The 9,156-nt window shown below is 38.0% G+C and overlaps 1 pseudogene; it reads right to left on the reverse strand.

The window, feature by feature from the left end:
* Positions 1–7,990: 7,990 nt before the first annotated feature.
* LOC123948648 lies at positions 7,991–8,923 on the reverse strand (annotated as a pseudogene).
* Positions 8,924–9,156: the final 233 nt, after the last annotated feature.

Raw genomic sequence — 9,156 nt, forward strand, 5'->3', positions numbered from 1 at the left:
AGGGGGAAGTGGGGTCTCCACTGAGCATAGAGCCCAACGCGGGGCTCAATCCCAGGACCCTGAGATCATGACCTGGGCTGAAGGCAGAGGCTTGACCCACTGAGCCACACAGGCGCCCCTGTTTTTTGTTTTGTTTTGATTTTGTTTTTGTTTTTGTTTTTTTTTAATGCTGATATCTGTGCTTTAACCATGAGCTTTAACTGAGATGTGGACTGAAATTTTCAGGGGTAACAAAGCTCTCACGTAATTGTTAGCTCTGCTAAGTTCTGAGAACTAACGACTTTGCTGTATGATCTTGATCAGATCAATTAAGGTCTTGAAGCTTTTTCTTCATTTGCAATTAGACACCCTAATAGATATTTTATTAAGTATATACATATGTGTATTATGTGCCTACAATGTATATGCAGCTCAATTACTGAAAAAGATTATCCCTTATAGTTTTAAAACATATACACTTGGAGACTCCCTCTTAAAATACACATTTCTTGATATGGACACAAGTTTGCATTTATTATTCCTGACCGCTTGAGTATCTTGTTTGGATTATGATTTAAGAAGAAATTACTTCCTAATTCAGCTTCACGGCAGCCATAATTTTACCTTCTATTACTTTAATTTAGGAAATTAGTACAATTTATTTTTATTCTGTATGCAATACTTCTGTACATTTTAATATTGATGTCAAATAACATAGAATTTATTTTAGTATGAGTTTTAAGAAACTCATTCTGATAAATCAACAATCCTTCAGTGAATTAATAACAAAACAAATCAGCTACCAATATATGCTAAATACATACTCATATCATCAATCTATGTAAAGGGTCATATAAATATTTCCTCAACCTCTTGACAACCAAGTCAGAATGATAACACACCTTTAGATAAGATCATTAATTACATAAGAATTACATAAAACTATATGTGATAATACCAAGTGAATTTTGATTCCAAAGGAACAAAGGTCACTTAATTATCTATTGGCTAGTCAGTGAAGTTTCAGAAATGATAAAGAAGTGAAGCATTGGCCTTAAATATGTAAACTGGAGTTTCCAGCACAGTTCTCTGAAATTCAAGTATGCCACAAGTTTATTCTCAATTTCCCTAAGTAGAATATAAATTTCCCATTTACCCTAATAAAATTACATATCTAAATAAAACTTAAAATTCATTTGTCATCTAGCTAAAATAATACTAGTGCTGTATGATAAACTAGAGAAGTTATAACTATAGGCTGTGATCGACAGTTCCAATGGTCTCTGACAGCATTAGAAAGAGAGATGGAGAGGAGAAGGGAGTTGAGGGAAATTGGAAGGGGAGGTGAACCATGAGAGACTATGGACTCTGAAAAACAACCTGAGGATCTAGAAGGGGCGGGGGGTGGGAGGTTGGGGGAAAAAGGTGGTGGGTATTAGTGAGGGCACGTGTTGCATGGAGCACTGGGTGTGGTGAAAAAACAATGAACACTATTATGCTGAAAAGAAATTTTAAAAAAAAGAAAAGAAAAGAAATTAGATTGTTTTGTTTTAAAACATTAGATTCCTGGGGCATCTGGGTGACTCAGTCAGTTAAGTTCTGACTCTTAGTTTTGGCTCAGGTCCTGACCTCATAGGTCTTGGGATCAAGACCTCACCCCACCTCTCAGGCTCCATGCTCAGCAGAAGTCTGCTTGGATATTCTCTCCCTGCCCTTTCCCCCACTCATTCATTCTCTCTCTCTCTTTTTCTCTCTCTTTCTATCAAAAGAATGAATGAATCAATCAATCATTAAATAAAATCTTATAGAAAAAGAAACATTTGATTCCTAAAATGTGTTGGAACTGAAGAGAGGGAGGGCTTGTGAAGAGAGGAACAATTAGGTGAGAGAATCATTAAAATATCATAGAAGGAGAAACATGCATAGTTTCAGGTTAACATAGAGATGATCTCCATAGAAAAGTACTCTTGCTAAATTAAAAGGTTGTAATAGGGAGATTTAGGGGCAGATAATGGACAATCATAAAAGCCAAGTGATGTAGCTATTTCTTGTTTTATTTGAAATAAGCAAAAAGAAGATTTGGGGCATTAAGACAAGAAAGTAGCATTTATAAGATATGCACATTATATGAGACCAACACCACCATCCATAGGGCTATCACTGAATTGAATCACCATTTCTTCATACTCCCAGACTGCTTTATCTCTCGGATTTTGGGGACATCACAGTAATAGAGCATGCTTCTTCCTTTCCTTAATATTAATTTATACTTTTAACCTGTTGAAATTTTACATTTCAAATTATATTGGTACCAATAGCCATCTGTTGGTTTTCCCAGGTCAAGAGGCTTCTGCCTTTATCTCTTCTAATAATATGTGCTTTATTAAATACATACATATGTTTAATATATGTATATTTAATATATACATATATATATTATACACACAATTGAATTAGGCAATCCTAGACTATATATATTTCTTGTTCTGTAATCCTCAAACATCATTGAAACAATATTCCTCTTTTATTAGTTCTTTTGACCTTCACATTTTCTTGCAAGTTAGGTGTGGCCCATTGCTTTGTGTATAGAAAAATCTGTATACAGAGTTTTACCTGTGATCCAGAAAGTTTCTGTGAGTACAGCACAGTCAGGCTAAAACAGGAATGGGATGCTAATAGTTAGCATTTTCTCTCTCTAGCATTCACCCTCTACAGCATATAAAACATCAAATCCCTATCATCATGCAAATTGCATTCAAGAGGAGGCAAATCCTGAAAGATCAGAGAAGGATGCCATCTAATACCTTAACTTCCAGTTCTGTAAAAATCAGTTTCTGTAAACTGCATGGTGAGGAATAGGGAAAACTAGATACCCAAATGAATAATGGTGAAGAGGAAGACGAGACAAAGACAGCATATAATCAGAGCAGGGGAGAGGAGAGTGAGAGTGAGGAGACACCAGGAAGAGAAGGGTTAGGGGAGAAGATAGAAAAGACATACAAAAGAAGGGAGTGAGCAAAAATACTGGAGAGGGTCATGTGACCCAAGTTTTCACTGGAGAGTTCCGCTTTCTTCCCGACACACCACACAATTCCTCACTCCAAAACCAGATAGAAGTTGCAGTTGTGAGTCATAAGCAGGGGATTAAAAGGTCTTAAAAACCCAAGTGCATAGAAAGTGCACTCTTATCTTGTACTCCACCCCAGAAGCATCACCACTGACCTAAAACTTTTCAAATCAGGGGAATCCCCAAGATAGAAACTTCTCCCAAGATGGCCTCAATGCCATGCTGGTTTCTTGCTCTACCCAACCCCTACATTAAGCAGAGATGATTTCAAAGTAGGAAAGCCTTGCTCTGAGGCCAGGATAGGCTTGGGAATCCTGGACCACCTCAACCCCTCATGGGTGGTAATAGTGTCCAGGTACTTCATCATTTGTTAGAAGACACTCTGAGTATAGATTCCATCAGATCGGTCTTTTTTTTTAAGGATTTATTTATTTATTTGACAGAGAGAGAGAAATCACAAGCAGGCAGAGAGGCAGGCAGAGAGAGAAGGGGAAGCAGGATCCCCGCTGAGCAGAGAGCCCGATGCGGGCCTCGATCCCAGGACCCTGAGATCATGACCTGAGCCAAAGGCAGAGGCTTAACCCACTGAGCCACCCAGGTGCCTCCATCAGATCGGTCTTGACAAGGCAATGTGAAGAAATGATCTCAGACAGTCTGAATAACTTACCTCTTTGCTTATGAAGAATGAGATGACTTCCAATAGAGTAAATATTTTCATATCTTCAACTTCAATTTACTTAGAGGGTGAATCATATGAAGCTTGAATAAAACATGCAAACTATACTTCACTGAGATTTGTCAATGTTTTTATCACAAGAGGTGATGGGATGTAGAGAGTTTATGCAGAAAATGGACTCTGCTTGTGGCCCTACATCACACAGTTCCTTCCCTGAAACACTAATTTAGACAGAAACAACGAAATCTAGATTGAATTAGAGGAGACGTTCATGAAAAAGACAAATTTCTTAATTCAGTTCCTCAAAACTTTGTGAAGGAACCTTATCCCTGCACTCTGAGAGAGAAATTCCTCTCAAGCCGCCTCTCTTCCCAGAGTTGCTCTTTTGGGAAACACGTGAGGTAACTGTTTTCTTCCATAGAACTGCAAATTTATGGCACTTCTCACACAAGTTTACAAATGCCTAAGGCAGGCGTCCAGCCTCAGGAACTCCAGGAAAACCATTACTCCCAACCCAGTCCCAAAGGATGTCCAATGTGCTACCTTGTTCAGATGGTTCATGGGCAAACACACGCTTTGGGGCCAATTAGTTAGCTTCAACTCGCTGTGAACTGCAGGAGAGGAAAATGTGTTTACTTCTCCATAACCTTTGCTTACGCCCATCTCTTCTAGAAAGGTGAAAGTGTTTAAGCCAGTTAAAGGCTTAGATACATGAACTATGTCAGGTAGACAGACATGAGCCTTAACCTCACCATTATCTGCTATGTGATGTTAAGCAAGTTTCTCACGTTCTTTAATTGCCAATTTTCTCTTAGGAAAAGTCAACCAGTAATAAAAATTTCTCTTTCTTTCTTCTTTCGATTTTTTTTTTTTTTTTAGGGAGAAAGAGAGCACAGGAGTTGGGGGGAGGGCAAAGGGAGAGAAAGAATTTCAAGCAGGCCTCACACCCAGTGAAGAACCCCACATAGGGCTCAATCTCATGACTATGAGATCATGACCTGACCTGAAATCAAGAATCAGACATTCAACTGATTGAGCCACCCAGAGGCCCCAATTTTTTTTTAATTTTTAATACTAATGCTCAATTCTCCCTTTCCTAATCTTAACTATGTTTTTAAGTCAATGTAGAGAGGAAGACAGGGAAGAAGGAAAGGGAAAGAAATTTTGAATACATGTCTTCTGTATTTTCTTTTTCTATTTACATATGCGTGCCATCCTTGGGGGACTGGATGCTTCAATTGGTTAAGTCTCTGACTCTTGATTTGGGTTCAGGTCATGGTCTTGGAGTCATGAGATCCAGCCCTGTGTCAGACTCTGCATTGAGCACAGGTCTGCTTTTCCTTCTCCCTCTGCTGTTCCCCCTACTTTGTCTCTCTCCTCCCTCTCAAATACATACACACATACATATAACCATACATACATATGTACATACAAAAAGTTTCCAAAAAAAAGATATGAGCCGTTCCACATATCTGCACAGAAAGATATGTGCCGTACCTCATAGCCACACAGAAAGTTGCCTGAGAATAGTTATAAGCTATTAAAGATTATATAGACTGCATTAAAAATTACTTTCCCATGGAAAATCATGTTACTACCCAGCACTCTGGTCCAAGAATCACCTGCCAGGTGTGTCACTGTCTGCTAGGCACTTTCAAGGGGGATGAGGTGAGCCATGCAGGGTACAGGGGAAGGACAGAAGGTAGAGACAGGAATGGAGGTGAGAGGTCCTCACAAAAGATTGCACAATGCTTTGCACTCTTGCCAAAAGTTCAGGTGGTAACTAGCAAGTCCTGGTATCACACAGAAATGTCTGAGAGAATATCATACCCCAAACCTTGGCCTCTTTTATTACAAATGGACTGGAGGAATCCTGAGAATAGTTTTTGGTATGTCACTTAAGTTCTTAGAACCTCAGCTTCCCCGTCAATTAAATGGGAATAAGAAGACCTACTTTTTTTTTTCTTTTTTTTTTTTTACTCCCACCCCTGACCTTCAAAACCCTCAGGTTGTTTTTCAGAGTCCATAGTCTCTTATGGTTCGCCTCCCCTTCCAATTTTTTTTTTATAAACATATAATGTATTTTTATCCCCAGGGGTACAGGTCTGTGAATCGCCAGGTTTACACACTTCACAGCACTCACGATAGCACATACCCTACCCAATGTCCATAACCCCCTCCCCCTCTCCCAATCCCACCTCCCCCCAGCAACAAGATGGGATTGGGAGGGAGACAAACCATAAATGACTCTTAATCTCACAAAGAAGACCTACTTTTAAAAGGCTTCTATAAATCTCAAAATATCTAACATAGAAAAGAATGAATCCCTAGCTTAGAGAAAGCACAGTAGAAATATTCATCTGTTTTTATTAGTCTTATTTAAACATAAGGAATTGACAACCAGAGAATTGAAATACCTCATAAAGTTCCCACAGCTAACTGGTAACAGAACTGAGCCTAGAATCCACTTCTCTTAAGTATAAGTCTAAATCTCTTTTATGTTCCTATGATGCGCACAGTAATGTCATAAGATTTCTTGGCCTGGAGAACAAGAACAGCCAATGAATGAGCCCTTGAATTACTTGCCAGCCCAAAAGTCCTAAATGAACTCCTTACATCTGAGGGAATGATTAAGTTCTCCAGTTCTGGTGAGAAAATTTTGGAGGGTAGTTTGCAAGGAGATCCTGAAGTGGCCAAAGGCAAGAAGCTGAGTCAACAATCTCTTGAAGTTTCTTCAATCTCTGAGTCAAATGACCTTTTCTGCTCATTAAATTTCTTGTACAACAAAAGACTGGATGACATCTGGATTCCAGGTTCTGTCAAAGCAATTCCAGGATTTCCTGAATTCACTTGACTATGCTCATCCCATCATGGAAACTGTGTGGAAATAGAGCAAATGCCAACTGAGGTTTGTCTCAGTCTAAGCCACTTCTGTCTTCATCTTAGCATCAATCAGGGCCCTGATTTAAACTCTGCTTATTTAAAGTTGTATCTTAAAAGGGAAGGTTTTCAATGAATAATTCAGAAACTCTGGCTAGATAAACCCAACTAATACAATGGAAATTTGAGGAGAGAAATGATTTTAATTGGATCAGAAATAGTTCACAATTAAAATTCAGATCACTGGGAGCAAGACTTATTGTTTTCAGGGAATGGAAGAAGAGAAAGAGTGTGAAAAATGAGAAAGTGCATAGACAGCAATAGCTTTTCTCCTTGATTTTTGTATATACATATAATTATATTTGATATAGAAGTATATCAAATATAATTTTATATATATTATATAACATTTTATTTATAGAGAGAGAGATTCCATTACCAAGATCTAGTATCAGCAATAACTATATTCCTCTGCCAAACTTTACTTTGGTGTGTTAATGTTACAGATATACTTAAAGGTGCATATGGGAAGATACCTCATTTATGCCCTTATTCAACCGGTATTCACTGAACTCCTACAAAAGTATGTTCTAGACTATTGTGATACATAATGAAGCAAAAAGAGAAAAATAATTCCCTGCCTATGAGAGAAGACTGACAAAAAAATTTAAAATAAGAAAATTAAATTATATCAGCATATCAGAAAACAATAACTTTTCTTGAAAAATAAAAAAATAAAATAAATAAGAGTAGATGGGGAAGTGGGATGATGAAATCCAAGGTATGAGTTCCTCTTTTTCATAACATAGTTATATGACATAGGAACTCCTACTGCTCAGCTTCTGAGAATGTTTGATCTCTTCCACCCTTTAGTCCTGACTGTGTCTTCATCAATCACAGAGATCTATATCCTACACATAAGTTTCTTTTCACTTGAAATAGTGTAACTTTTTATTTCTAATCTCTCAGATGTTTTTGTCATTCCTCCACAAAGATTTACCGAAGCGTGTGATGAGTAGCAAGAGTTTTGATGGGTAAATTTCTCTTTTTCATCTTTTATTGAACCTTATATATTAAGTAAACATAATGAGCAACACTTTTTAATTCACTGTGAATACTGAATTACTAAATCAGAATTAAATGTGAAAATATTTTTCCTGGCACCATATAACTGGGCTTTTTGTCTTTTCGTTTTTCTTTTTCTCTTTTCTTTTTTTTTTTTCAATATATAAGCTCCTGTTACAGAGGACAAAAAAAACAAAGCTTTTGTCTCGAATATGTGACTTTTATTCTTCACAATTTTTTAAACTTTAATGTTTCATTTATTCATTTCATTCATTCATTCATTCATTCATTCAGTGGTCACTACAAATGATCATTAGTCTGTTTCATACCTTCTTTATGGTATTTTTCATTTCCCTATTCCTGAAAGTGTAAATCAAAGGATTGAGCAAAGGAGTTAGGATAGTGTAAAAGATAGCCGCCATTTGGTCAAAGTTGAAAGCAGATGGAGGTCCTAGATAAAAAAAATATGCAGAGGACAAAGAAGAAAACCACAATAGCAACATGAGATCCACAGATGGAGAGAACTTCCGCTGCCCTTCAGAACTATGGGTTCTCAGAGAGAGCAAGATGACAACATAGGAGACAAGCAAAAAAGAGAGTATTATGATGCAGAGAGACCCACTGTTGGCAACCACCACAAGGCCAAAGATGTGAGTGTCAGTGCAGACAAGCTCCAGGAATGGGTACAAATCACACTTGAAGTGATCAATGACATTGGGGTCACAGAAGGGCAGCTGGAAAGTAGAAAATTTGTATCATTGAAGGCAGAAAACTCCCCATCCAGACTATACCTATCAGAATGCCACAGAGTTTCCAGTCCATGATAGTTGTGTTCTGTAGGGGCTTACAGATGGCCACATAGTGGTCATAGGCCATGGCTGAGGACAATCACCTACACCCCTGCAAAGAAGTGTTCGGCAAAGAGCTGGGTCATGCAATCTCTAAAGGAGATGGTTTTCCTCTCATAGAGGGAGTCCACAATCACCTTGGGGGCAATGACAGTGGAGAAGCAGGCATCCAGGAAGGACAGGAAAGCCAAGTACATGGGGGAGCTGAGGAGTGCTGGGCTGCTGCTGATGGTCATCACAATTAGCAAGTTGCCCCCGACAGTTGCAATGTATCTAAACAAAAATACAACAAATACTGTTTTCTGAACATTAGGACTTTTTGAAAGCCCCAGGAGGACAAACTCAAGTTACAAAGCTTTGGTTTTGCTTGATTTCCAAGGGAAAGCTCAAAGCTGCCAGAAGGAGCATGTAGAGACTACAATTATGAGAAAGAAAAATGTGTTTCAGGGCAGTTTAAAGAGATACATTAGTCATTAAGAAGTTGGTGTGTCCACATGAAAAATTATCTTCTGTGTTTCTAGTGTCACTACAAACACAAAATTCAAATTTGTTGAAGGTGGTAGTGGAAGGTCAGGAAGAATTGAGGAGGAGAAAAAGTATTATTAAATACTTTAAAAAATAGCCAGAGCTTCAATAAAGGG

The sequence above is a fragment of the Meles meles genome, chromosome 8, assembly GCF_922984935.1.
Source record: "Meles meles chromosome 8, mMelMel3.1 paternal haplotype, whole genome shotgun sequence".
Taxonomy (NCBI): Eukaryota; Metazoa; Chordata; class Mammalia; order Carnivora; family Mustelidae; genus Meles; species Meles meles.